This window comes from Sceloporus occidentalis, unplaced genomic scaffold (genome assembly GCF_023333645.1).
Source record: "Sceloporus occidentalis isolate IW3139 unplaced genomic scaffold, rSceOcc1.0.p SCAF_92, whole genome shotgun sequence".
NCBI lineage: Eukaryota > Metazoa > Chordata > Lepidosauria > Squamata > Phrynosomatidae > Sceloporus > Sceloporus occidentalis.
The window spans coordinates 3,683,691-3,692,388 of record NW_028317072.1 but is presented as its reverse complement, the minus strand read 5'-3'; positions in this window follow the sequence as shown (position 1 = coordinate 3,692,388).

The window sequence follows — 8,698 nt, the reverse complement described above, 5'->3', positions numbered from 1 at the left end:
CCCCATTTTTCTTTCTTTCTTTCTTTCTTTCTTTATTTATTTATTTATTTATTTATTTAGCACTGTAGATTTGCACATAAAAACAATAAATATAGAAGAGTAAACCTGCCTATGGCATACAATCTAGGAATTAATAGGATAATACATATAAAATGCATAGCAATACAGAAAATGGTTCAATAAAACATTAAGAGGTAAAGCTCTTTGAAGATCTTAGGAAGGAAGCCAAACTCTGAAGAACAGTAGCCACAGCAACTCAGATTCACAAAAATTGGAAAAGAAATTCCCCAAAGGCAAAAATGGGCACAGTGGTCTTAGAAGAAAAACAGTTGGAGCATACATGACAATTTAGGCCAAGAGAGAACTGGTTGATTTCATACTCTTGCTTATCTCTGTAAGCAGCATATGGAGACATGCCAAAAAAGCATGCCAAGGCATCCTTCTCTCTCCACTTGGGTTCTTCTGCCAAGTTCTTCCACAGCATATTGTATGCCATTCCTTCCAAATGTTCATCCAGGTGATTGCCATGCCTGCCTACTGACCAAGGAAGGGATTTTAAGGAGAAGCACTGGTATCTTTGCTTTTGCAAACACTGCTTACTATCTCTGCTGAAGCATTTCTGGGTCTTTGGTTCTTGCAAGACCTAATTAGCAGTGATTTAAAACAGAGTAACTACATTGTGGCAATGTACTGTATTTCTAACTTCAGACACTGGGACAGTCTGGGGTGGTGTCAGGTGAGTAGAGAAAGCAGTTTGCCTTTATAATACCACCACCCAGTGGCATCTCTCTGGAAATACAGGGAGGACTCTTGCCTTTCATTCTACAACCAAGGAAAAGACAGAACTTGGAAAAATTCCTTTTTTAGACTACAAGGATTTTGGAGTACACTGGCCAAGCAGGCTGTGGGATTATGGGAGTTGTACTCCAAAAAGTCACTTCCCCAAGCTCAGGACAAATAATCCAACAAGTACCAGACCTGGAGGGTTTTCATGAAAGCTTAAGTCACTGTTGACTCTCTAATACAGGGGTAGGCAACCTTTTTGAGCCGGGGGCCGGGTTGCTGTCCCTCAGACAACTGGGGGGCCGAAGCCAAAAAATAAATAATTAAATAATTTTTTAAAAAATTAAATATATAAATAAACCAGGACAAATGTAGGACAAAATTTTCAAATGGAAGACACTTTTTTTAAAAAATGGAGGACACATGAAAAAATTTGCTGATTTTTAAAAAAATGTTAATATAAATGCATGTTTCTGAGGCTTCTATAGACAATTGCCCCCCAAAGGCCCCGGCGGCAATCGGCAGCAGGACCGGGCTGGGGCCGGTCCCAAGGCCTCGCCGGGCCGCATCCGGCCCGTGGGCCGCAGGTTGCCTACCCCTGCTCTAATATACTGCTTAATAGCCATCTTTGATTATCCTTTTATAAAGACATTTACATTGCCTGTGGGTTTGCAATTTATAACAGGGCTGGGAAACCTCTGGCCCTCCAGATGATGTTTGATTCCAATTGCCAGTGTGCCCAAAAGTGAAAGATAATGGGATGGGTGGGTAGCAGTTCATCAGCTTCTGGAGAAGCGTGGATTTCCCATCCCCCTGTAAAGCATTGCTGCACATTATTCATACATAGACAGTATGTTATCCTTGAAACAGCAAATGGGATATCTTCTTTCACATTTGTCACCATCTGCGCCATTTACATGTTGTTATTGTTGTTGTTGTTGTTGTGTGTCTTCAAATCATTTCCAGTTCCAGCGTATGATGACCCTAAGGTGCCCCATCATGGTTTTTTTGGGGCGGGGTTGTTCTCAAGGAGTTTGCCTTTGCGTTTTCCTGAGGCTGTGAGTATGTGCCCTGCCCAAAGTTAGACTTGGGCTAACTGCTCAATACCAATATAATATATATACATAATATATATATATATATATAATTTTAATTTGTTGCTTGCTTATTTTATCTAATGCTATCTTGTATTATTATCTACTGTTTTATATGTATTTTGTTATTATCCTGTAGAATGTACACCATTGGCAGGTTTCATTTTTATCAATTTTTTATTGTATGTACAGCGCTGTGTAAATCTACAGCGCTATATAAATAAAGTTTAATAATAATGCCAGGTAGCTATATACAATTGTCATTAAAGTAAAACATCTGGCAATGGATGAGGGTCCTGATCCAAAAGGAGTATCTCATTCCTTACTGAGAAGTAACATTTCACTAAATTCAGCATATTTATTCCCAGGTAAGGAATAGGACAGAGCTTAGAAGAGTTACTTTTTGATTACAAAAACCACTGCCACTCAGTCAGCATGGCCAGAAAATTCTCAGAGTTTTATTCCAAAGGAGTATGGTATAATGGTTTGAGTGCTGGACTATGATTCTGGAGACCAGGGTTTGAATCCCTGTTCAGCAATGCAAACCCACTGGGTGACTATGGACAAGTCACACTCTCTCAGCCTCGCCTTGGAACAACTCACCTTGGACCAAATCTAGTCAAGCTGATTGTTCTTCCGCTAACCAGGGGGTGAGAGTGAAAGCCAGGAGAAGAGCTGCAACTCCCATCATCCCTAACAAAGAAAACCCCATGATAGGTTCACTTTTGTATTACTGTAAGTCATAAACAAAGACATTGAACAACAAGAATCTTTTGTGCAGAGCATGCAATTGTTGTTCTGTGACTTAAAGTTGTTTCTTTGTTACTGCAAGTTGGAAACAACTTTAAGACACGAAACAACAGCAATTGCATGGTCTATGAAATTTGCAAGCTCCTGGGAAGTTTCTGGAGGTTGCTGCATTTGATGCTGTAGTTCTCATGTTTGTTTGTTTTTAAGCCAAAATAATGTTTCTGTTGTCCTCTGCACTATTTTTTGGCAATTCCTAACACAGCTGCAAAATGTTATTCCCATCCTCAAGTATTTTTTTTCTTTTCAACTCTGAAACATTAAAGCATTGTTCTCCTCTCCTCTCTCTTTTTAGAATTATAGTGCCATAGTGCCTACCATACTTTTGCATATTACTTTTGCACTGTGTCACTACAATTCTAAGTGGGAAATAATAAAAATTTTAATGTAAAGGGCTGCTTTTCCCTATTTGGAAGAACTTGTAAATGTGGTGTTTACATGTAATCTGTTGCTATTGTGCTGGTTTATATTTCTTCATAAAATTATTTAAATAACAAAACAAAAGCTACTCAGCCAACTGTCCATCAGCCAAAATTCAGCCATCATATTATAACTTTTAAAATATTAAAACTTATATAAATAACTAATAAAATAATTATTTAGTAATACAAAAATTAAAATGTGGATCTTTTGTCTCATTCCTCTTCCCTATCCAATCCAGAAATGGAGGGATGACAAGCCACCACTGTATTCTTTAAGTTAATTTTACAGCATTCAAACATAAAACCATCTCTTACATGTAATTTAAGGTGGACTTAGAAAGCAAATAAGCATGGTTGGGTTGACGTAAGGCTGGCTAGGTTGCAAGTCTATCTGGAGGACATGCGAGTAAGATAGAAGAGCTCTCTGTGCACACGCCAGAGAAAAGAGAGTGAGAGTTGGCAAGTATAATTAACTATTTAAAAATAAATAAATAAGCACATCATTTGTGAAACTTTCTGACTTGTTTTCATTTCACTCTCTGTGTGGGAGTGCCTCGTGACCCTGGGACCTATGGGGATTTCGGTATGCAGGATTTGTGGCTGTGAAATGTGGTTACCCCCATGTCTTGTTTAGGCATTTTTTAAAAAGATACAAAATCACAGTTATTTAGCTGGGGATGGGGCCTGGCCTTCAATCAAGAGCCCTTCATCGCTTAATTCACTGGTGGATTTACTACATAATCTTGGCGCTAGTTGATGAGAAGAAGAGACAGTTCAAACCAAGGCAGAAATATTCAGCAGGACCTGAATGCAATATGTTACAAATGTGGTGTGCTGATGTTAGTGGAAATGTAGGGTTTGTGGAAGAAGGGGGAAAAATGCAGGAGCCCACAGCATGCTGCCTTTTGTGTGTGGAATCAAATTAAAGATTGGCAGTCGTTCCTAAGGGAGGATGAAGGGAGGATAGATTGATAAGGTATGCTGGGGTGGCCAGACGTCAGGTACTGGGACACTGTTCAAAGTCTCCAACTGATTGGCACCTCTTTCTGCTGCCTCCTGCCACAGGAGATTATCACACGGGAGGAATTTCTCTTAATTTTGAGTGAAAAGAAAGTGGGGCCAGAATGCATTCACGTAAATTCACTAATTCAGTGAATTTACATGAATTCGAATTGCATTCAAACTGATTTCCCATTGCCCAAAAATAGCTTGCCATTGCCCGAAATTGCATGTGGTAGTCAATCACGCAATAACATGAAACTCCATGATTGCATTCAGGCTGACTTCCCATTGCCTGAAATTTCGTGTGGTAGTCTATCACGCAATAACATTAAACCCCATGATTGCATTTGGATTTCCATTGGATTATACTTCCAGTTTCCCTTGTCTGATAAACTCCACAGTCTCACCCAGCATCTCCTCGCTGATAGACAGGGTGGCAGTGAAGGCTTTGCTTATGGGGACCATTTGATCATTCTTGTCCTTTGGTTCTTAAACACCAAACTATACCTCTGATTGGAAGGACTAGCAATGTGTCATAAACACCTGCTTCTCTCATACAAGGTAAATGTGCATTTTAATCAAAACAGCAACTTCAGGGGAAAATTTAGATAAAAAAGCAATGCCATGGTGCAACTTCTCACACCCACTGCATGACTCTGATCCAATTTATGGGGATTTTGTAGCTACCTAAAAAGATAAATGCTGGATTGATCATAATCTCCCATGGTTCCTCTAGCCAAATTGCCTAACAGGGCAAATTAGCTGAGATGCTGCCATGCATGTTTATGTCTGTCTGTTTGTCTGTTTGTCTATGTACCACACATAAAACTGATTAGCAGACAGAGTTGCTATGCCACACCATGCTCTAAGATGGAAGGTAAATAATTCACAAGTGTCATCACCAGTTAAAGCAATATTAGGAAAACTTTTTCTTTGACATCACATACAACAATCAATTCAGCCCAGAAAATATGTCAGTATTCCAATGTGAAACAACTGGGTACCCCACCCCGACCCAAAGGAGTAAATCAGCACTAAATCTTTAATTCATAACTAAATGACAAGTGTCTATATTCCAGGGGTTCTTTCAATATTCAAGATAGTGTCCAAAGGGCATTACAGATGCACAAACATACCTTGTCACAAAAAAAAAAAAAAAAAAGCCAGTTCCATAATAACATATAGTTGGCACCACCAAGCAGCATGGACTTCAAGGTTTTGGTTCAGAACACATGCACTCAAGCATAGCTGGTATATTTCATACAAAACCCAAAAACCTCAACCTGGTACCCTCCAGATGTTTCTTAAAACTACTGCTGTCATCACACCCATCCATGAAGAGGATGAGAATTCTAGTTCAACACATCTGGAGGCTGGAAAAGCATGTACAAACCTTCATATGCACTCTCTCTCAGCTTTGGATAACTTTGTTCTCTTTTTGTTGATGGGATGAGAATGCTTTTCAGTAACAAATAAAATATTTATCATACGTTGTCAAATATCTGGTAGGGCCACTGTCACCTACACAAAAACTAAACTGCTTTGTAATTTAATTGTAAACAGAGAGGTTTCTATTTTTATTTGTGCATACTTGCACTAACTTATTTTCTGTTGCAGGATTTAAAAAACAACTGGGGAGGTGATTTAGATTAGCAAAAAAGGACTGGAAAGAAAGGGTTAAATATATCCTCATCCATCACTTCTCCAAGCAAATGCAGAGTTTCCTGCAGCTGCTTAACCACCCCACCCTGTACCCATTGTACAATCTGATCATGGATCTCATGTGGTTTGGCCTCAAGCCTTTGCTCTGTTGCTCTGTATAAGTGCCCAGTTTCTGACAACAGCAGCAAATCCTTACAGAAGGCAGATGTGGGATCATTTGTTGAAGTTGGCTAGAATGGATATCTCATTTGGGAAGGATGACTAGATGAAATCTCATACCTGGCTGTTTTTAAGATTCTAGTTTGGCATATTAAAACATTGGCAAAGATTCTAAATAAGCTAATCAGTTAAATTAAGTATAATTAAATAAGCAGTGTCCCCTGGACCAACATCCTCACTCCATCCCCATCTTGCCTTACCAGGCAGCAGCTGCTGCAAGTGATGAAGATCTGTTCTCTTGTCATTCAGGACATAGCAGATAGATGTTTCCACCCCCTTCTGCATCTGATCTCTGCTGAGACCATCAGAAGCAGGATCTCCATCGTAATTCCTTCTTGCATTACTCATGGAAGGGGGATGGAAATGTCAATCTGTTGCACCCCGATTGACAGGGGAACAGATCTCCATCACTTGCAGTGGCTGATACCAATAAATCAAGATGGGGGGATTTTTTTACTAGTCCTACATATTCTGCACAATTGAATAGATACAAATCAGTTATGAATATGTAACTCTAGGTTACACATTTGTAATTGCAATCATGAACCTCGGCCATCCATTTGTGGTAGGCAATAATAAATAACAGCACTGGGAGGCACTGGATTCCAGAAGCAGTTGGGAATGCCTTGTATAGTCACCAGTTTGAGGAAATACTTCTATTTAGCCTAGTAGCATCACTAGGGCGGGTGCGGGCTGCACCGGTGACACCACTAAAGGAGGGGGACACCCTGTGAGCACCCTCACCTCCCTGCCATGTGTCATGAAGCGGGCCTGGCTCCCCCCATTCCTGCCCTGCGTGTCTTTATTTTAGAGTAATGGTAGGTGGGGCATGAAGGAAGAAGGCCCAGCTCCCTTCCATCCCTGCCCAGCAAGGCTTTACTCATGAGTAAAGCCACATAGGACAGAGAATTGGGAGCTGGCCCTTTTGGGTCCACCCCAACCCCCCCCCCCCAAAGCCCCCACATACGCACACATACAAGACACCACTGTTTCAGGCTGATCTGTGAGAGAGCTCTGATGACTTACCAAGCTACAAAAAGCAGTTTACAAAGCAGTTTGAGTCATGACAGTTAAAGTGGTCTCAAACTGTTTTAATTCTGCAGTGCAGCCTGCCTCCAAAATAGAATTTGTTTGTATAGGAACAAAACCTGGGACTTTGAAAGACTTCTAGTTTGGAAACATTCTCAGGCTGGCTGTCTCCAAATGTTATAAACTACAAAGGTGTATTTTCAATCCTAAACAGAGAGGGCCATTTCACTTATATTCTTAGCTGAGTTCTAAATATGGTGGTTTTATTGCTCTATTCCCATCAGACTGAGAGAATTGCAGTGCCATGCCAGAACCACTCTCCCAGCTCTGTAAAAAAGAAGAAGAAGTTAAAACAAATAGAAGTCACTGTGCTTATGACTAGCTACATTGCTGTACAAGAAGCTATCACAGGATCCCCCAGATATTACAGAAAGGCAATATGATAAACTCCTGAGAGGAGTTGTGTGCTGCTGCTTTTCTAAGAGAAGAAGATTTTTGATGAGTGTTTAGACAATACAGTTTTTGGGAAAGCTCCCTCAAGCATACTCACAATGTTCAAATGAAATAAAATCTATTACCATTTTGGAAATGGACTATATAGTATGTACAGACAAGAGACTGGCAAAGTGCAATTCTCCGAATGGTGTTTATCACACTGAGGGTTTTGCAGCTTTTTGCAGCTCAGATCTGACGTGACTACAGGTCCAATGATGTGAATTCATGCTATAATGTGATGTGTTATCACACGTGATTCCTTTCTATGGGGGCTCCTTCCGTGCTGCTTCTGCAGGGATTCCAAAGTGACCCCTCATTTTGGCAAAATTGGTAACAAGCTAATTCACAGAAATCGCTTCCAAGCTCACTTTGATTTCACTCCAAATTGGTCTGGTGTGGAATGCAACTTTGCTTCTGCTCTGGTGCACCACCGCAACCCCACCAGGTTGCAAATTTCCCATGATGTGGCGCTGCAATTCCCCCCCCCCCCCCATTTCCTTTCGGTGGTCCTTTCACTTTCAGGGCAACTCATTTTTTGGTATATATATATATATGTGTGTGTGTGTATGTGCGTGAATGTGAATATACAGATATGTCTATCTATCTATCTATCTATCTATCTATCTATCTATCTATCTATCTATGTGTGTGTGTTGAAATTGCTGAAATGGAAGGCAAAATAAAAAAGGGGGATGAAGAAGACACAGAAATATTCACGAGGCAAATATTCACGCAATCGTGCAATTATGCAAAACAGGGAACAAGAACTTTTGCCCCTTTTCACCCCAGAAACGTACAAGGTCATGATGCATTCAGACCCCCACTGAGCATGCGCAAGGGTGCCAATTTGAATCGTTGAATCCACATGGTATGCACCAGTGTGGTAATACAATTTGCACTCACTCCGCTTTGCGTGAATCTGCATCACGTGACTTGCCTTGGATTCGATTCCCCCTCGATTTGAAAGGGCAACGGAAGGGCAACCAGATGTGATAAAGCATTCACATTATAACATGAATTTGCATAGCTGAACCAGGAGTCACCCTGGATATGAGCTGCAAAAACCTCCGTGTGATAAACACCAATGTCTTGCGACTGCAAAGCCCATTAGCTCTAGCTAGCACAGATATGGGTGAGGAATACTAAGAGTAAGAGATGCAATCCAACAACATCTAGAGAGCCACA